The sequence below is a fragment of the Siphateles boraxobius genome, unplaced genomic scaffold, assembly GCF_051911475.1.
Source record: "Siphateles boraxobius isolate OS27281-9 unplaced genomic scaffold, OSU_SipBor_1 30, whole genome shotgun sequence".
In the NCBI taxonomy this organism is placed as follows: Eukaryota; Metazoa; Chordata; class Actinopteri; order Cypriniformes; family Leuciscidae; genus Siphateles; species Siphateles boraxobius.
The window spans coordinates 2,504,001-2,510,000 of NW_027508920.1; positions in this window are offsets into that span (position 1 = coordinate 2,504,001).

Consider the following 6,000-nt stretch of genomic DNA (forward strand, 5'->3'; position numbering starts at 1 on the left):
ATACAGTTGCTCCGTTGCGCTTAAAGAAGATTAAAGAAAATAGTCCAACACCGTGGTACAACGAGCACACCCGGGCTCTTAAGAGAGCAGCCAGAAAAATGGAGCGCAACTGGAAGAAAACAAAACTAGAGGTATTTCGGATTTCATGGAAGGAGAGCTCGATTGCTTACAGAGAGGCTTTAAAAGCTGCTAGATCTGCTTATTTCTCAACCCTATTAAAAGAAAATAAACATAATCCAAGGGATTTATTTGAAAAAGTGGCTACACTAACGAAAAAGAAAGCTTCAAGCCCAGAAGTTTCCAAGAAACACAGCAGTAATGACTTTATGAACTTCTTCACTTATAAGATTGATAATATTAGGGACAAAATTATAACTATGCAACCGTCTACTACAGCATCACATAAGGGAGTGCATTATAGTCTCCCCGAGTGAAAATTTGATTCATTTGTTGCCATAGGAGAGGAAGAATTTTGCAAACTCGTTAATTCATCTAAATCGACAACATGTATGTTAGACCCTATACCGACTAAACTACTGAAAGAGATGCTTCCAGAAGTCATAGATCCTCTTCTTAACATCATTAATTCATCTTTGTCTCTAGGATACGTACCAAAAACCTTTAAGCTGGCTATGATTAAACCGCTTGTTAAAAAAACGCAACTTGATCCTACAGAATTAGTCAATTACAGGCCGATCTCAAATCTACCTTTTCTGTCAAAGATACTAGAAAAGGCAGTATCCTCACAACTGTGTTCCTTTCTTAAAAGAAATGGTATCTGTGAGGATTTCCAGTCAGGATTTAGACCGCACCATAGCACTGAGACAGCTCTCATTAGAGTCACAAATGATTTGCTCTTATCATCCGATCGTGGTTGTATCTCTCTATTAGTGTTACTTGATCTTAGTGCTGCATTTGACACCATTGACCACAACATTCTCTTAAATAGACTAGAAAACTATGTTGGCATTAGTGGAATTGCATTAGCATGGTTTAAATCATATTTATCTGACCGCTCTCAGTTTGTAGCAGTAAATGAAGAGATGTCTTATCGATCACAAGTTCAGTATGGCGTACCACAAGGGTCAGTCCTAGGACCGCTGCTGTTCACTCTGTACATGCTACCTTTAGGAGATATCATTAGGAAACATGGAATTAGCTTTCACTGTTATGCTGATGATACTCAGCTCTATATTTCTTCCAAACCTAACGAAACTCACCAATTCACAAAATTATTGGAATGCATAGTTGATATCAAAAATTGGATGACTAGTAATTTCCTACTACTAAATTCTGAAAAAACAGAGATTCTAATTATTGGACAAAAAACTTCCACACGTAATAACCTAGAATACCGTCTAACACTTGATGGCTGCTCTGTTAAGTCTTCGTCGTCAGTTAGGAACCTGGGTGTGCTCTTTGATACCAATCTTTCATTTGAAAGTCACGTGTCTAGTGTCTGTAAAACCGCATTTTTCCATCTTAAAAATATATCTGAATTACTTCATATGCTCTCATTGACAAATGCGGAACAACTAGTTTATGCGTTCATGACATCAAGGCTAGATTATTGTAATGATCTACTGGGTGGTCGCCCTGCACGCTTAACAAAATTCAGCTAGTTCAAAACGCAGCCGCTAGAGTTCTTACCAGAACCAGGAAGTACGACCATATTAGCCCGGTTCTGTCAACACTGCATTGGCTCCCTATTAAACATCGTATAAATTTTACAATATTGCTGATTACTTACAAAGCACTAAAAAGTTTAGCTCCCCAGTACTTGAGCGAGCTCTTAACGCATTATAGTCCTTCACGTCTATTGCGATCTCAAAACTCCGGCCAGTTGATAATACCTAGAATATATAAACGACTTCTGGCGGTAGATCCTTTTACTATTTAGCACCAAAACTTTGGAACAATCTTCCTAACATTGTCCGGGAAGCAGACACAGTCTGTCAGTTCAAAGCTAGACTAAAAACACATCTCTTTGACCTAGCATTCACATAACACTCTATAGCCTTCTATAATTCAATATTAGGCTGCTTAGATTAGGTCAGCCGGAACTGGGAACACTTCCCTCAAATCCTGATGTACTCGTTACATCATAAGAAGAATGGCATCTACGCTAATTTTAGTGTCTTTGTTTATCCCGAGGTTTTCCCGCAGCCTGCTGGATCCAGGCCTTTTCCAGATCTGACGAAGGACTTTCGCCTGGACCTGATGACAATGCAGTGCTGAAGTGCCAACCAGCCTCTCCCTATGGAGGATCCCTATACCACTCTACAGATAAAGCGTTGTGGAATTTTTCGGTTCGCGTACCTACCCAAAGTGATAAGATAAAATAAAAATTCTGCATCAAAATTTGTAGACAAGTAGTTTGTTTAGGCATGGTTTGTAAGGAATTACAAACCTGCGCACATATATTCAAACGCACATAACTATAGAATCAATTCTTAATGTGCATGTGAACGCCATCAGCGTCTATCACATGTTCACGTTTAAAGTCTGTTTAGAGAGAACGGTGTCGTCTTAGCGGCCCCTAATTTAATAACAAATGATCATTTAGACGGAAGTGAATCAATCAAAACTAACTTTAGCTGGAAAAAACATTTTTCAAGAGCCACTATAAAACCAAACCAATATCTGTTACCTTAAATTATATGTTTATCTCTGTAAAGCGGCTTTGAAACAATCTACATTGTTAAAAGCGCTATATAAATGAGGATGACTTGACTTGACTTGACTTAATTAAAATAAAGGAACATTTAGTTTTTCTGTTCTGAATATCATTAAAACAGAAAAGGCAGAGACAACATAATGATGAATAATCCTAAGATATTATATCGTATGCTATGTGTTGTGAATACACCCATGTTAAACATTAAAATTTACTTCCATTGCATATCATAGAACACATAAGCGTAAAATAAAATTACATTAATAAACCTGTACAAAGACTTCCAGATAAATTCTGGGCTTCTATATTTACACATTTAAGTGCTGCAAAACATATTGAGCTATGACATTAAAAATGATTCTATATTTAAATATATCATATATGTTGCTATTGTGGTTCATGATCATAGGCCTAGTCCCAAATAGCACACTTCATATCAATTTTCGGTCTTGTGTACTTATTTCATCTGTCCGTTAAGTCTATGAGGCCGTAGGGTGTCTCATATTTCATTTTAGGTTTCAGAAGGTTGCTCACGCATACTTTGTGGTTGATATGTGCCCTCGATGCGCACTTTTGCAGAGCCCACACTGATGCAAGCTCTACAGCACACTTCTTTTCGACAGTCAAAGCAGGGTTACGTTTTTGCACGTCGTGCACAATAACCATAAAGGCACCAGGGTGGCGGTGCCACCGGCTTGTTTATATATATATATATATATATATATATATATATATATATATAAATATAGCTGCGAGCAGCGATGAAGGGCCAAAGCCGGTGGCTCCGCCACCCCGGTGCCTTTAGGTAAGTAAAGGCACCGGGGTTGCGGTGCCACCGGCTTGGGCCCACAATCGCTGCTCGCAGCTATATTTCAACATTAAACTTCATAAAACAAAGCTCATACCTGCTGGTTGCAGTCTATATGATGCAGTTGTCTAGTACAATATAAAACATGTAGGCATAAGCATAAAACATTCAAACATTGAAGAGCTTTAAGTAGCACCCAGGGCTTCATATAACATTGACAAGGGACAGGGCACTCAAAATACAAAAAACAAAGCTCATACCTGCGGCTTGCAGTCTACAAGATGCAGCCGCCTGGTACAAAATAAAACAGTATGTAAGCATAAAACATTCGAAAATCGAAGAGCTTCAAGTATCATCCAGGGCTACACATAACATGACAGGGCACTCAAACTACCCATACAATGTCCTTTTACAAAATTAAACTTCATAAAACAAAGCTCATACCATACCATTGCAGTCTATATGATGCAGCCGTCTGGCACAATATAAAACAATGAGTCTGTACCATAAGACATTTGAACATCAAATGGCTTAAAGTATCTCAAGTCATGAGATGCAACAATTGAAACATTATGTACATTTTCAACAGCATGAAAAACATGAAAATGTTCTACAAATGTAGTCTCCATTTCCGTTACCAAAAAATAAACTTCGGTTCTCAGAAATATACAGAGCTGGACAGTAACGAAGTACATTTACTTGAGTACTGTACTTAAGTACACTTTTTGAGTATCTTTACTTGAGTATTATTTTTTCTGGTAACTTTTTAATTTAACTTCACTACATTTGAAAGACAAATATTGTGCTTTTTACTCCACTACATTTCTGTTAAGGTCCTTGAGTAGAAAGTAGTCAGTCAGGGGATGATTTTTTTTCATCTCTAAAACGTGATTGTTTTTTTGCAGGTGACAGACAGCATATCAGTAATCACTCTTGTAGGGTCACGTGTAGTGAAGTTTAGCTATTTTCCATCATCTTCTTTGAACACTAATAAACTGGTGGCAAAATGGACGAAGACAGATCCTTGGCGCAGTGCGCGCATCCATGACAAATAGGTCTTTCTGTTTTGCTGTTTGTTAAAGTAGTATTGCTGTTGGGCAGTTATACACTATGGTTCAGTAGCAGGGTTTTAAAGCAGTTTGGATTTTTATAGACCACTTGATTCAAATGTGCATGAATGGGTACACATAGATGTGTACTTTTGTTGGGGTGGTAGGAATGTTAAATAAAATAAAATGTATTTTTTGTCAATTCAGTTGTTTAATTTCTATAGGTTTTATAACATTCTAAAAGCTCTTAATTCCACAGATACTACTAACTGGTAGGTGTATTCACTAGGTTGTTTCAGAGGCATAAGTTACTACATAATAAGGTATTACATACAACAATCCAACAATAATAAAACAATGCATGTACTTTTACTTTAGTAAAAATCGGTCTTTACAACTTTAACTTGTAACAGAGTAATATTTGACCAGTAGTATCTGTACTATCACTCAAGTTAGGAAGTTGTGTAATTTGTCCACCTCTACAAACAATCTTGTTGAACACTGGCAATTCATCAATAAAATCTGTACAAACAACAAGACCTGTGTGATACTCTATGTCATTATGTTTAACCCAAGTTGTGACATTTACTTCACTTGACATATCAATCTGAAAATGCTCTGGATTCAAATCTCCATTTTCAACATCAGTCAGTTTCTTAAATGTGATAGGCCCAGACTCAATGCCTTTAGAGGACAATGATTCCCAATGATAAACCACAGCTATTTGCTGTTTCTTCGCAAGAGACTTCGTTATGTTATTGAAATTTTTCAAGCTCGACTTAAAGAATTTGTGTTTGGCTTCATATTTCATTCGCCAAAGGTGTACAAAAGGACCAATTTGGCATATACTCTCAGGATAGTGTATCATGAAATGATGCTTCGAGATTAAATTATTTTGGGGATACAAATATTTAAATAACCGATGATGCTCTTCAATGAGATGTTTCAAAAATACAGTAATTTCCTCTGTAAATAAAATTCAATGTTAACAATGTGTAATAAAAGTAACAGCAAATGTCAGTGTGTCACCTACAGGGACAATTTCGCCAAATATTAGTGGGAGGTTCCGAATAAGGCAGAATGTTTGACTGGCATTAAGTCCAATACCCTTGCCGCACACAATACATGTTTATGCGCGTTGAACGATTTTTTTTTCCATGTAGCCAATATTGAATGCGTATACACACTGGAATATGTTTTCACTAGAAATGAAGTTCTCATTCGAATATCCAAACTACAACTTTAACTCGTACTGCGCTATGCCCTCTAAGATATTGTTCATGATATTAAAAACAAAGTTATCTGACACACTGAAGTATGACAACGAATTGAGTATACTATTGCGTTTCTCCCCAAAATAAGAGTTTTCCCTGGGATTCTCAAAAAGATAACTGTAGGCCTAATGCTGCTTATTGGTTAATCTGGTGAGCAATACTACACGCGGATCATTTTCACTATACACTCTG